The sequence below is a fragment of the Ixodes scapularis genome, unplaced genomic scaffold, assembly GCF_016920785.2.
Source record: "Ixodes scapularis isolate PalLabHiFi unplaced genomic scaffold, ASM1692078v2 ptg000490l_1___fragment_2___debris__unscaffolded, whole genome shotgun sequence".
In the NCBI taxonomy this organism is placed as follows: Eukaryota; Metazoa; Arthropoda; class Arachnida; order Ixodida; family Ixodidae; genus Ixodes; species Ixodes scapularis.
The window spans coordinates 74465-89778 of NW_024609987.1; the positions used below are offsets into that span (position 1 = coordinate 74465).

Below are 15314 nucleotides of genomic sequence, written 5' to 3' on the forward strand. Positions count from 1 at the left end.
GAGGGGGGTCCCCCCCCCCCCCCCCTTGGATCCGCCACTGTTGTGAAACCTGCAGTTGACACTCACCCATTCGGAGCATGGCTTTATGATCCGCATAGAACCCTATTACCGTTTCCTTCCTGTCCGTTGTGATTAAAAATACTTGTTCAAGATAGTAAACAAACAAAAAAAGTAAATAAAAATACACAGGAACAACAAGTGGACATAAAACACTGGCGCCAGTGTTTACCACCACTTATTGTCCATGTGTTTTTTTTGCGGCGCTTGTCTACGATCATAGATTAGTTGGCCCAAATTGCCATGTTAATTCTGCGAGATGCTTATAAGTCTTAGCCTCTCTATGTTCATATTTGGTAAACTTCATAAGTGATAACATCTGCTCGCTTATCTTTGGTAGACCTTTTCAAAAGCCGAAATAAAAGAGTGCAATGCGGCGGCAAAAACAGTGAGCGATTGATTCTCGCAGACTCGGGGGCAAAATATACTTTTGCATTATGGTGCCCCTGGCAATGTTATTAGTGCCACTCATTAAACTATCAAGGTAGTTTGTAAATTAAGTGCCTGGGTGAGCAAAAATGTAGGAATTTTGAATGTGACTTTCCGCATTTAGGGCTGGTTCACACATACAGTGCAGTGCTAACTCAGTCCTGTTAAGGCAACGAGTCACTGCTACTTCCATGGCTTGTATCGTGTGTTCTGAGGGTCCTCCTTTCCTAAAGGACTGATGTCCCGGTTTGTAATACTGATTCAGCGCTGAGGTAGTGCTGCGCTGTGAACAGGATGCCTTGCGCGGACATTGAAGTTTAGATAAGCAGATCAACGTGTAACTGTGCACCTTTTTTCTTTATAGGTTACCAGTACAAGGTCTCCCATGGACATGAAGGCAGTACAAGGTCTCCCATGGACATGAAGGCAGTACAAGGTCTCCCATGGACACGAAGGCAGTACAAGGTTCCCCATGGACACGAAGGCAGTGTACCGTGTACTCGAATTTTGCATTTTTAATAAACCAGTTATTACTCTTTCCCACGGTCTTATGCAGGCATTTTCCGAACACTGCATGCGTATAGAGGCATACATAAAAGTGACACTTGCACTCACTTTCCCCTTCCCTCAAAACAACGGTTAGATCCGGACCACATGTCATGCAACCTGTTGCCGTCTTCCCTCTTAGAGCCGTCTATCTAGAAACCCACGCTAGGAGTATAATTTCTAATACATTTCATTTGAAAGTCTAGATACACTGCTTTGAGTCTCTGTTGAAAATCAAATGTTTTTTCTACTGCGTTGCAATTCAGCTTTTGATGGGCCATCTCATTAGGTATATTCCGACTCGTCGGAATATACCTAATGAGATGGCACGTCAAAACCTTAAGTACAACGTGGTAGAAAAAAAACATTTGATTTTCAACAGAGACTCAAAGGAGTGTATCTAGACTTTCAAATGAAATCTATTAGAAATGCTTATGAGGTGGCACGGCTGAACCTCAATTGAAACGCGGTGGCCAATAGTTTTCGTAAACTCCTAAGGGACTCGTTACAAAAAATCAATTGTTTTTCAACACAGATTCGAAACGGTGTCAATAAACTTTCAAATTATATTCATATGAAATACATTAGAAACTTTATGCGGTAGCTTTGTCGAAACATCAATTGGAACGCGGTGGCCAATAGTTGTCGTAAACTCCTTACGGATTCGTTACAAAACTCATTTGCATTTTTATTGAGACTCAAAAAGACACAATGAGTAGACTCCTTAAACTTTCAAAAGAAATTTATTAAAAATTTTTGTAAGGGCATTTTCAACACGCCGGTCAAGTGACGTACAAGCAGACACGTTTTTTTTCGTTTTTTTCTCTCTCTTTTCAGTTTTTACGGGGCCTTTTTTTTTAGTTCGCATTTGTTTTGTATTAACAGTGTGTTGTCATGGATGGCGTTCCGGGTGCGGTTCGTTCTTCGTTGTTCATCTGGAATGTTATCTGAAACAGCGACGACGACCGTATGAAGCCGTCTAGATACTGCCCCTGAATGTGCTTTTTAAATGGAACGTGCCGTGCATCAAGTGTGTCGTTCATTTTGAGTTCGACATTGGACTACCAAGAAAGGTTGGTTACGTGGAGGCGCAGAGACGAGGCTCGACTTGCTCTCACTAAGTCAGTTTTAGCGATTGAAGTGACCATTTATTCTGACTGCGAGACTCCGGTGTTGAAAGCGCGTCTTCTACAAACTCTTCAGTTTTGTTTAAGAGAAAAAAAAAGTGTTAGCATTTGGAGGTGTTGCGTTTGAATAATCGCTCATTTTTTGGGCGAAGGCAAATTACGTGAATTGGACACTTGAAATGTTAACAGATCATTTTTGGACGAGATAGTTGGGTGAAGTAGAGTCAACACATTCGTTAACTCGCATTCGCACAACGCGCGAAGCTCTACCATGTAATGTCTGAACGTTCGTGGCACATTAAACAAATTCGCCAGTTTCGTCCGAGTTTTGTCAACACTTTCAGCCGTGCTGGGCTGGGTCTTGCCGAACCCCAAGACAAGCGAAATGTCCTCCGTCCTCCTGGCGAACATTCCGCTTGCCTTCGGGGACTAAATCATACAGATGCACCCTGTGTGAGAGGGACTAATGGCTGCTTTTGCTCCCAGTCCCAGTCGAGCGCAGTTAGTCCCCAGCTTTTGCGCACGGTACCTAGCTTGAACCAGACTTGTACCGTACGCATTACAAGTAATCAAATTACTTTTAATCGATTACTTTTTGGTGTGATTTTGTAATCAGTTGATTACTTTTATTAGGCAGTAATCACAAGAGTAATCTGATTACTTTTTGAAGTAATAAAATTACTTGTAACCGTAACAATTTGTCCACGGGACCCCCCCCCCCCCCCCGGCACACGCCTTTTTTTATGAAATGACAAAAATAAAATTTGCTTTTTTTTTGAACGGAAAAAAGAAAGATGTTTTCAGAGCTGTAGGAAACGAGGTCAATCTCTTTCTATGTACAGTTTCTGTGGAATGTCCGTTTTTTTTTTCAGTTGGGACTGGGAGTGGGAAGCCCCAGGGAAGCCACAGTGCGTGACAAATGCCATTCAGGGCGAAGTTTGAGGAAGCAGAATGTAGCTTTGGGAGTCCGCCGTTCAAACTAGCCCCCTCACGCACACACATACAGAAATAAAAAAAAATAAAAAAAAATCCTGCTTAGGGTATCTATACTCGCAGCCCGTAGGAGAACCAGGACCGAAGAATGCCTAAAGCGGATGCAAAATATAACAAAGACAGTTGAAATATTTCCCCATTTCCCCTACGTGGTCTTTGTGACAAGCAATGTTTCGAGTTGAGAAGTGGTCGGGGCGATCTCTTCCGCTAATGGATACTACACATGATCCGTTTCAAATCCTGGAGCTGCTGCTATTTTGTATAACATGCGAGCTCATCCACATGTGAATAAGAAAATGAGTGACGCAAATTTTGAGCGACAACCCTTGCTCAAGCTTAACAAGATCTAGAACCCCCTCCGCTTCCCCCGCCCCCCCCCCCCCCCCCCCCCCGGACAGACACACACTGGCGAACGCCCAAATCATTAAACGTCTTTAAACGAATTCTATGCTTGTGTCCGCATTGTGAAGGTGCAACGACCACAAAGAGGGAGCCAGTTTTTCTTTCAATACTTGTGCAAATGTGAAATATAGGCTGGAAGTAGTTCATTGCAGTCATGTACACGTTACTAAAAATTAGTAATCGATTACAATTACTATTACTCTTGGCTAAAAGTATTCGGTTAGATTACTTGATTACTCAACAGCAAAAGTAACTGGACATCACTTTAAGAAGTAATCGTTACTTTTCTGATTACTTTATTGTGGGAAGACTTACAACTTTAGCGCTCAGAACAATGAACTACCTCCAACCTCGAAACCTTGCTTGTCGCAAAGACCACGTAGGGGAAATATGGGATCTTGACGTGTATTTGAACTGGCTTTGTTATATTTTGCATCCACTTTAGACACTCTTCGGTTCTGGCTCTCCTAGGGGCTGCGAGTAGGTGCGGGGGGGGGGGGGGGGGGGGGGAGGTTCCCGTAGAAAATTAGTAACGGTTAGAAGTAATCTTTATTACTCCTAAAAGTAATCAGATTCCTCTTGTCATTACTGCCTAACAAAAGTAATCAACTGATTACAAAATTACTCTAAAAAGTAATCGATTACAAGTAATTTGATTAATTGTAATGCGTACGGTACAAGTCTGGTTCATTGTTATGAGCGCTAAAGATGTGTCTTCACACAATAAAGTAATCGGAAAAGTAACGATTACTTCTTTAAGTAATGTCTAATTACTTTTGCCGTCGAGTAATCAAGTAATCTAATCGAATACTTTTTAGCCAAGAGTAATAATAATTTTAATCGATTACTTTTTTTTAGTAACGTGTACAAGACTGGCTTGAACCAGATGGTCCTTTCGGGGAGCAACTGGTGGTTCAGAGGACCAAATGCTGCCGTTAGTCCCTTGAGGCCAACTTTTTTTCTTAGAGTATAGTTTGAAAAATGTGTGGCACATATTTTGACAAACTTTTCTTATACCTGTGATATATCTGTATAGGTTGTGGGCAACCTGGGAATTTTAAGCGTTTGGCCCAGGTTGCCCCTCCGACAATCATGAGATGTCATCTTCACCGCGAGTGGGCCAAGGGCAACTGGCCACGCGAGCGGTGCTCAGTCGCTGATAAAGGGCCGTCGCAGCGTATACGCGGGGGCTTTAGGGATCGCGGCGCTGGCGATAATGGTCATTAAACGTTTGCGTGTTGTTGAACCGGTGTGCTGTGTCATTCCCCGAGACGAGTAGCAGAAAGGGAAATCCCACAAGCTTGACGGTCACCGTGCACTTTTTAGAGCACTGTTCGCCTCGCACATCGCAAACACAACGATATCTCCATCGTCCCCAATATATTTTGCCACAAACAATGCCGTGGCCGGCGCCCAAAGCCCGTTCGCCTTCTACAAATCTTCGCAAGTTGAGTGAGATTTCCGCAACTTTTAGAAAACAACATGCTCATCTCCGCGACGCACGTCGACATCCTAGTCACCTGTCATGTGCTCCTGCCCTGACCGTTTCGTATTTGCAGCCAAATAAATTAACTTCAGCACTCTGACCAGCGTCAGCGAGCAGACGAGCGGGAAATCCTGGGGAATCTATCGCGGCTCTTCCGCCATCTTGGAACTACCGCCCCGCCATCTGTAGGGCGGTGGAGTTGCGAATATGGTATCACTGCACACAAAGAATACACGGAACTCAAACGGAACAACAGCCAAAAAACGGAAACAACGCAGCGACACCGGGCTCCCACCTCACGTTCGCTAAGTTCCCACTACCTCTATTGTATGTGTAGGGCTCCGTGTTTTCGGAGTTTATTTTTCGTGAATTTCGGAGGGTGTTTTTTGAAGCTTATTTTTTAGCAAAAATTCGGTTTTTATCGGAGTTAGTTTTTCGCAAATGCCCAATTCTTCGAAATTCGGAGATTAATTTCGCAGTGTTTTCTATCAGAAATAATAAATAATAACCGGATGCAAACGTATGCCAGATAAAAAATAAAACGCGCTTGTATGAATTAAGATTTCCTCAGTTAAATTTGGCTTTGGTGTCATTGGCAATACTAATTTTTCCCACGACAAAAGTCGCACACAATTGGGGCTTCGATAAACGTATGGTGAATTCCACTCGTAGATCTGGAGCGCCTTCCAAAATTCGCGAGGGAGTCAAAATTCCGCTCCGTGGGACCCGCTCCGAATCGACGAGGGGAAGATAAACTTGCATTTTTGGAGCGACCTCCCCCACACCCCTCCCCACCCCTTCTCCCTCCGCCGTACCCCTATGAAAATGGTTAATGCCATTTGAAAGTCGTATTATTGCCAAATGACAACATGTTTACAAGTAGTCAATCAGGAGGCAACAGGTGTTAATCGTCATTGAGACGTCACCCTGCTGACCCGGATAGCCATTTCGCCACCGTCAACTTTTTACCATTCTATTGGTTATTGTCGGTGTATCACCAGTGTATCTACATGTTAACGCTAAATGGCTAAAGGAGGCAATCAAACGACTATACATTTTATAGTCTTTTGACTGCCTCCAATAGCAATTAGCATTAGCATGTAGAAACACTGGCAATGCACCGGCAATAACCAATAGAACGGCAAAAAGTTGGCGGTGGCGAAATGGCTATCCGGGTCAACAAGGTGACATCTCAATGACGATTAACATGTGTTGCCTGCTGATTGGCTGCTTGTAAACACCTGTTGCCATTTGGCAATAATACAAAATGGCATTAACCATTTTATAAGGGCATAATTGTCACATAGACGTCATTTGATTGAATTTCGTGACCATTTCGCCATTGTCAACCCCTCGTAAATTTTCAGCTGGCCAGCCGAAAAACTGCAATAGTTTACATGGCCTACCATTGATTCCATGCCTGATACACATAGTGCCGTCTAGCAATATGGGAAGAAAACAAAGATTGAAGGACAATTTAAAGACCCAAAATTTATTTATCACAATGTCGTTAAAATGACGTGTTTTTTTCCAAGACTAAGTCAATCACCCAAATGTAAACGATGAGTGAAAAATTACCTTTTCTTGCTTCCTGACATGTCTGTATGGTGTGAGCTGAAAGAAGAAAAACATTATAAAGTAAGTGGGCATATAACCAGAAATATTCTTGCAGCACATTCAAAAATATGCACAGAAGAACCTTGCTCACATGTTTTCTGGGCTGTTATGTTTACGGAAACCGGTCCTATCGAACGTCCAAAAGTATATATGTGTTAGAATTACAGGCTTCATGAATTTCCTGCTTGGTTCTTATGCCCAAACACTGCCACTCAAGGTTGCCGGCATGACTACTAGGAACACATACCCTGTTCCTTTTGCTTTACACCCTTTATTTTACCTCCTTGCCTCTCTGCATTGTGTTTCTTGCTTGGTCCTGTATGACAATAAGAGATTCAGGCTCTCACAACACCCCATTTTTCTTTACCACCTCCATGCCACCATGTTCAAGCAGTGCTGATTGCATCAAGCCCCACTGCTTTGATGCGGCATGCAGGGTGCAGTGATTTGTTTGAGGCAGCTGTGGTTTAGCTCGATGGGCTCAGAATTTTTACATCCTTATATTTCGATATTGTTTTAACTGCAACTATAGACAACGCATCACTGCGATGGCGCGGCTGTCGGCACAGCACATGTACACACATGTCTGCTCACACGAATCTAGTTCCTGCGTATGCAGTGCCCATAGCTGCTGTGGGCAAATACAAGCTTGTCTGTAAACAGTGTTACTTATAGTTCAACCACCATTTTAAGAAGTGTTGAAAAAATTGTCAACATATAAAATAAGGCAATCTTTTTTACAGCCATAAAAGCTAAGGTAAGATAAACAGAGAATACAGCTTCCTGAAACATCTATAGCTATCCCAAGGGCATTATCAGTTGTTACATCTTTGCTCATGTCATGATCCTTTATTGTGACTGCATAAAGAATCAGCAGAAGGGTTCTACTGTATTTCACGCGATGTTTGAATGTGCAATAGCTTTAACTTCCACAACACATCAGCCAACCACAGGTTCTCAAAATGTTAACTCCACAATAATGCAGTAAGTATGAATACAATAATAGTCCCTGGAAAAGGGGTACAAGGGGGACAAAGGACAAAGAGGAATCTCCTTTGTCCCCCTTGTTCCCCATCGCCAGTGATTATTATCGTCATTCTTGTCTTGAAAAGGGTCTACTTGTGTCTCTTAAGAGAGGGAAGCAGGTTACCTGAAAGAGCATAGTGCCCCCGGGACAGAAATCGAGAGAGGCTGTCCTCGACTTGCTGTCCCCACATTGCTGTACTCCGTGAAGGTGCGAGCTGAAAGAGCAAGTGAGAATTGCAATTTAAAATGATAATAGCCCCTAGAAAGCTACACTCAAGTATTGGTACCCTTTTCCTCACTGTCCAGTTCTGCCAAAACAGTCATTCATTCATTTGGATGATGAAATTCGTTCATGCGCATGCAGCTTGTGGGCGCTGCCATGTTGTTATTGTGTCATCACTTGAATTTAATGTAAATATTCACTTCACCTTAGACAAAGATTTATCTATTACTTTTGATAAGATCTTTGGATGCTTGGCAATTTTAACAGCAGCCTGGGGGGCGCACTCATAGATGCACCACTCTTCAGTCAGTTTGGGAAGTGCGTCTTTAAACACTCACTCTTTTTATCGTACGGGAAGAAGCACCGTCTATCACCTAACATCGGAAATAATTTTCCTTTAGAAATTAAAGCTATGATGGCAGCACAAGAAAAGTTTCGTACAAAAAAAATATAGGCAAAATAGGGACAAAAAAATTTTTTTTTGGTCATGGGTCCCCAGTTAAGTGGTCAAGAAATAGATTATTCTTGTGTGTTCAAATTTTTTTAAAGCAAAAACGTTACAGGTCTTAGTTATCAAGTGTATAGCTCTTTTTACTGTGGTCATAATGAGGTGGCATAGCCTTTGTCATTTGCCCAATAATGCTCAACAAACACAAAACTAAAAAAAAATTCTCGCAGACCAAGAGCCATGCAGTGCAAGTTTTGAGAGTAAACATTTTGGCAGGGGCCTGCCTGGTCGGGAGAAAGCTTAATAACTCAAAAACATCCGTCCACACACCCGCATCTGTGTTCCCTACATAAACGGGACTAGCGAAGCGCTGTCGTGTATGCTGGTAAAAGAAAGTATTCAGGTGTCCCACAAACCGGTATTAACACTTTGACGTATGATGCTGCGAATTAAAGGTCATCCCTCTAAACAAAGAGCGCAGGGCATTGTATATACAATTCCGTGCCACCTACATTGGAAAAACAAAGAACTTCCCAGAAAGAATTCAACAAGACAAAAACAACTGCAAATTCGACCACAAGCGCAGCCCTGTTGCAGAGCACTGTGAGGACAATGAATATCGCATCAACTTCGCCAACACCCTCATAAATGTTGAGACAAACTTCTGCCAGCAGCTCCTTATAGTCACGGCATACCCAAACAACACAAGAAAAATTCAATAGGTCAACTGGCACATTGCCATCATGCTACGTGAACGGACTCAGCCACCTAACGATGTGAAAACAAAAGAGACTATCGTAGAAGAAAACGAAGCTGTTGTCCCCTATCTGAAAGCAGTCACCCCTGAAGAAAAAAACAAGCTGTTTTTGAAACGTTGGGACCTTGTTGTAGGATGTGGTTGGTGATTTTTTTTTCAAATTCCAATGTATGAGTTTTGCATTTGTTTGAGTCATCATTCACTTTTTTACCATATTTACCCGCATAATGAACACACCTCTTTATTCTGAAATTTACATATATTTGGGGGGTGCATGATTATGCAGGGTAAATTTCTGCATTTTCACACTTCGCGAAAATGTAATTTTAGGTGGCAGAATGACACGGCAAAGTACTATGGCATGTCTCCACCGACGGAGGCGCATTGATGGCTGGTCGTGGGCGCGCTACAATAACCATGGTCTACAATTGGAAAACCTTTCTTAGGGTGCTTTCGGTGTGCCTTCTGTCAAAGGAAAAGCGCCCTCCTAGTGAATAGTAAAAAAATCTTGCATGTAAGAAATTTAAGTGTCCAATAGAAGCATATGACCAAATACGATCATATAAAACCCTTATAAAAACATATAAAAACAATATAGGAAATATATAAGATTATATAAGAAGTTTTAAGAAACTGAAAGGAAGTTTCTTATAACTTCAAATATAATTTTATATTGTTCCTATATGTTTTATAAGGTTCTTGTATTTTCTTATATGATCTTATTGGATCATACGCGTTTGTTGGACATAAAATGTTTTTATACATTTAAGATTTTTTTACTAGGGAAGCTCACTCAGCATGGTGAGTGACGCGACCGTCCTTAGGCCTAACCACTTTCACGATTTCACTGTCCGAAAGCACACTACAGATGACCGCGTGTTTGTTGACATCAATGCATTCGGTGGGCGAAACATGTCCAAAGCTGGGCAATTCCTCGACCCCAGCTTTGTTACGTGTATGCGCCGCTCGGTTTCACTCTTGATCACATCCGCAACTACAAACTTGCAGCCATGAAAGCATGTACCGCTATGTTTTGCCTGGTTTGAAGTGGCCTGGCCGCTTGGCGGCGAAAGAAAATTGGCTTGATGGCTAGTCGAGTTGGACGTAGTTTGAGACTCATGGAGCAAGTAGACACGGTAAATAAAAACATTCTAAAAACTTCTCAGGTGTTCCACAAGCTTTGAGTACTGTGACCTATTTAAAGCTTGAGTAATTAACATTCACCTCTAAGCTGACTGTGGTGGTAACTACGCACCCACCGGATCAATCCACCACCTCCCTCTCGTTACCTGACCCCGCCTTCTGCACATGGTTATGGGCGGGAGTGTAACACATGGCGAAAGGCAGACATATGACTGGTCCAACGAGCATGTAGCTTCTACCATGATTTCAGCTGGTCATTCAACAGAGTATAGTGATGCAGCACAAAAATATTTGTGCCATTTCAGAATGTCTGAAGGAGAACACACCCTCAAACATTCTGAAACAGTAGAGAGTTTCCTGCAAAGCCACTCGATTTGATTGGCCAAGCAGTAAATAAAAGGTACACTCACCAAAGCACTGTGTTGCCCATGATAAGCCTGCAACTCCCTTCAATATTTGGGAAACAACCAAAAAGCCACAGGAAAGTAACACTGGATCCTGAAACAGAAAAAAACAGCAAAATGCAGGAATTAACACGATATACAAACCGTTTCAGCGAGTGACACTTAAAACTAGCTACAGTTCTTTGGGCACCGTCTTTTTATTACAGATACTTGTGAGTGAGGACGTGCTGTCATTATTTTTCTAGCCCTGTAAACCTTTCCCATTCGAAGGTCTCCGACGTCGGTTTCGCAAACTTCATAAAATCTGCCATTGCTCCATTATCAAGTTCTAGAGTAAGTGACAAGTTAAAATTTCAATGGTGGAGGCTCACAGACATTAAGCACCTGCTTCAAGGCCCTCGGCTGTCGAGAAAACACTATGTCAACCGCTCCAAAACATAGGCTTTGTGCAGAAGAGAGATTGAAGTATGCTACTGATTCAGTAGAACTACATCAAAATCATCAACCATTGTTAGCCGATTCACTATGCGGCTCATCGTGACGACGAGACTTGGACTTGGCCAGGGCAATATGTTTTACAGAGAAATGTTTACCGATTTGACGGACGCTGTCATTTTGTTAAACAGCCTTATATATTTGCTCTTTATGAAGCAGATGAAGAGCAGTGAAGAGGAGCAAAACACAAATAGTGCTATGGACAACGGCAAGTCGAAGAAGTGATAGGACAAGCGCTACTTGTGGTTCTTCAACTTGTCCTCGTACTGCCATTTGTGTATCACTATTGTTTGAGCAACTTGTCAAGCAGTTCAATTTAGTACCCGTGAAGCGGCTTGTCAGTGGCCTTGTCACTAAAGCAGGGAACATGCAGACAACAAATCACTTTGATGGTGATGACCACAACATTTTCATGTCATCTCACAAAAATCGCCCCCCCCCCCCCCCCCAAAAAAGAGAAAAGCTGATCCTGCACTTATGTTGCAGAATGTGTGCATCGTCTGACGGCAGAGACTGGAGGGTCACGCTGCAGTTCTCTTCGTGCGTTACACTCCCAGTTTCAATGTGGTGATCAATAAATGTTTCGGTGATGCAAAAAAATAGAAAGAAAAAAAAAAGACATTGCTCTGAATATTTTGTTGTTCCCCTTATTTAACTTATCAAAACGAATTTCCCGTTAATTGGACCTCAAGATAAACGTGACACGCCGACCTATTAAGGATAACAGCAATCCAGTCCTCGTCAAATTAATTCAGGGCAATAAAAAAAAACAAGGAGGTCGTGCAATAATTGTATAGGGGAATGGCAACGGTCCCAGGAAGATATGCTTCAGTTTGTGCAGTATCATTGATTTCCTCATTAGATAAGTGTCATCAGCTTTGGCCACTGCTCATGCATTACATCTTAGAGTGAAGCACACTGTACAATGCCATGTTTACTCCATGACATGCAAACCTTTTGCTGGGCTCCCAATTATCCTGAATAACACAAAAAATTGCAAATAAAAGAAGCAGTTAGATCAATAGGTCACAAAAATCTATGTGAAACGAGCAGTCTAGATCACTGCATGCAGGGTGACTCCATGTGTGGCTGTGTAGGAGCTTTACATCCACCCCAATAGTTTGTTAAATCAAACCCAATTATCCTCTGCTAAATGTGTGAGCTACATGGTCTTGGTAGACAGTTCAAATTCCTCACTTACCCCGCTTATAAGTCCTAGAGTTGTATTCACACTGCTTGCGTTTGCTTTGGCCTCCACCCCCCCCCCCCCCCACCCATTTTCTCCCACACTAGGTGGCAGAAACACTGTTCTTATTCTGCATGTGGCTGATTATTAAAAGCCTTTTGGCTTTTCAATTCAAGTAAATGGACATATTGAAATAGAGCTTATGGCCTAGTAATCAGGTCTACGAGAAAATTTTGAAGTGTAGAATATATGAAGTTTGCTAGACCTATAGCGGACAATATTTACCCTCCAAATCAAAGCAGCACCAAATGTGTCGGCCATGTGCCCATGACAACTTCAGACGAGACTAATGACAAATGCATAAAGCATATGATAATTACAGAACGACCCGATACTATGACCCAGAAAGTTGAAAAAGCTTACGTGAACACGCTTACAAAAATATATCTAGAATGCCAAAGAATCAATGGAAATAAAAATAGGAAGACTTGACTGATCCTCTCTGAAGTCCCGATCTTAGTATCAATAGCATGCATCGATGCTTTCAATCATGCTCTGCGGTGTGGCCACAAAACACACCTGAGTGCAGCTCCCAATCATTATGCTCTTAGGTGGACAAAAAGCTCACTTCAAACAGCTTTCAGCAATAAAAAAAAACATGCCAGATACTAACATAACATGGTTTCCCCAAAAATAAAACATATAAATCTCCAACATCTTTAGGGGCTAAGGAAACAACCAAGGACGCACAAGAATGAAGCACCTCATCCCAAAGTGAATGGAACGCCAAGGTGCAAGACTGAATGCAAAACACATCGCTCTCCTAAGCAACTAACACTACTTACAATTTTTAACACCGTCCTGGTAAACTAAGAGCGGGAATATTAATTATAATTACATATGATGCATCACCTTCAGGATTGCTGGATGATGTGAAACTCTGGAAGCTCTTCAAGATTAAAGTGAGCAGAAATTTTTTACTTGGCCTGAAAATGTCTGATACTTTGTATCTTGTTCAGAGTTAAGCAATAACACCATAGCTATCTACTAACACATTATGCCTAGAAAGTATCACCTGCGTAAGACAAGAATGATTCAGACATTACCTATTGTTAGCGCCATTTTGTAAAAGAGACTTGCACAGTCTGCTCACTTTCCATGTGGCACACCCATATGAGTTCTTTCGCCGGGCAGATGTGCCAGACGCATATTAAATCTCTCACACCGGCCTCCATGTCCACAACAAGGCTCTAACATCTCAGAAGTGTGGTCACGTGGCCATGCCCCTCTGCAGATTGACTGCTGTGGTGACATGTAGCTCAACAGCGGTGGACTTCTCCTACTAGAACCTCAACATGGAAGGAACGAATTCCCAAGGGCTACGGCAGAATGTGCGGAACTTGAACTGACCGGCTGTGGCCGCGAACCCTCTCCAAGTTCCAGCCACCATTTCAAGGGGGGCGACGGGGAGAACAGGCTTTGTCAGTAGCGACGGCACCCCCACGAGCCAAAGTCCGTGGCAGCACCTGCGACAAAGACCCTTGCATAATCCCTGTCACCACTCCGGCTGGGATCACAGGGAGCACAAATGATGGCGGTGGAGCCACCACGAGCCAGAGCCACATGGCAGCACCTGCAGCAGCGAGGCCCCCTTAGTATACCACTCACCATCTTGAATGGGAACTCGGGGAGCGCAAGCGTTGAGAGGTGACGACAGCGCCACCACCAAAAATGATGTGGCAGCACAAGAACCAGGTTCTGATGACAACAGCCGCTGACATCCGAGTCAACTTGGTGGCTGTCCAACGAAACAGACGTGACGCGTACCTGAGAAGGCAAATAATGTTTTGTAGTGATCGAAGTGGCCAAAAAGTTGCCAAGCGGAACTCAGCATTCAACTCTAATGATAATCCACGCTGTTTAGACTATGATCGACAAATGTCTGCGAATCGCTCTAAAACGCAGAAGTGTGAAGGCTGCATCAATTTTAATGGACATGGACAATTAATGGACCATTTTTGTGTGCAGGCAACAAACTGCCAGCGAAAACAGTGATGAAAACTCAAGTGAGTTACTCCAACACTGCTAAATAAATAGGACAGCTTACCATCATCTCCTATTGATATCTGCCAGTAAGCCTGTACCTCGGCACTGTAGGTGATGTCCGTCTCAGGGAACTCAAACTAGTAGTTCACTGAGCAACTCCTCCTTGACCAGGCCTGCAGCGATTATAAATATTGTCACGGGTGGTGACCAAAAATAACAAATAAACAGGAAGAAATAAACGTTTAATGTGGCGAACTTGTGCCAAAAATAAAAGAGTACAAAAGATAATAATAGAGCGTCGCGGGCGTCGAAGTCGGCGTGGCAGCAGAGTCGAACGCTGAAGCGAAACTGACTCGACAAGGTAGCGGGCGGCCTCTTATCTAGAGTGTGTCACTATCTCGAAGATTCGGCGAAAGCGGCTCGAGCGTCGCGTGATCGGGGCGAGAATGAACACGCACTTTCTAGAAAACAAAAGCAGGAATGAATGATAGAAGTTACGTGCGGTACATGAATAGACGAGAACTTTCTGGGGGTCCGTGACCGAGCGTTGCTTTCTCAGCCCTGCGCGCGGCATTATCCCCCCCTTTAAAAGTGCATCGTCCCGATGCAGCACAAAAACGGAAAACAAAAAAAAAAAACAAAAAAAAAAGGACACCAGAATTGCTAGCCGGAGTTCACAGTCCACAGTTCACTCGTCGACGAGAGTGGAGAGTCCTATCGTTCGTAATACGGCTTCAGCCGGACGACATGCACCACCTCGGGTCGCGGCTGACGTCTTGCAGATGGGCGCGTCCCGTCGGGTAGAACTTCGTAGTTCAGATCGCCGAGGCGTCGGATGATCTTGTAGGGCCCAAAGTAGCGCTTCAGCAATTTCTCACTGAGGCCGCGGCGACGGATGGGCGTCCATACCCACACCCTATCTCCGGGCT

At 43.3% G+C, this 15314-nt stretch overlaps 1 pseudogene; it reads right to left on the reverse strand.

Annotated features, from left to right (window-relative positions):
* LOC115319734 overlaps positions 1-15314 on the reverse strand; it is a 33062-nt pseudogene that overhangs the window by 11118 nt on the left and 6630 nt on the right.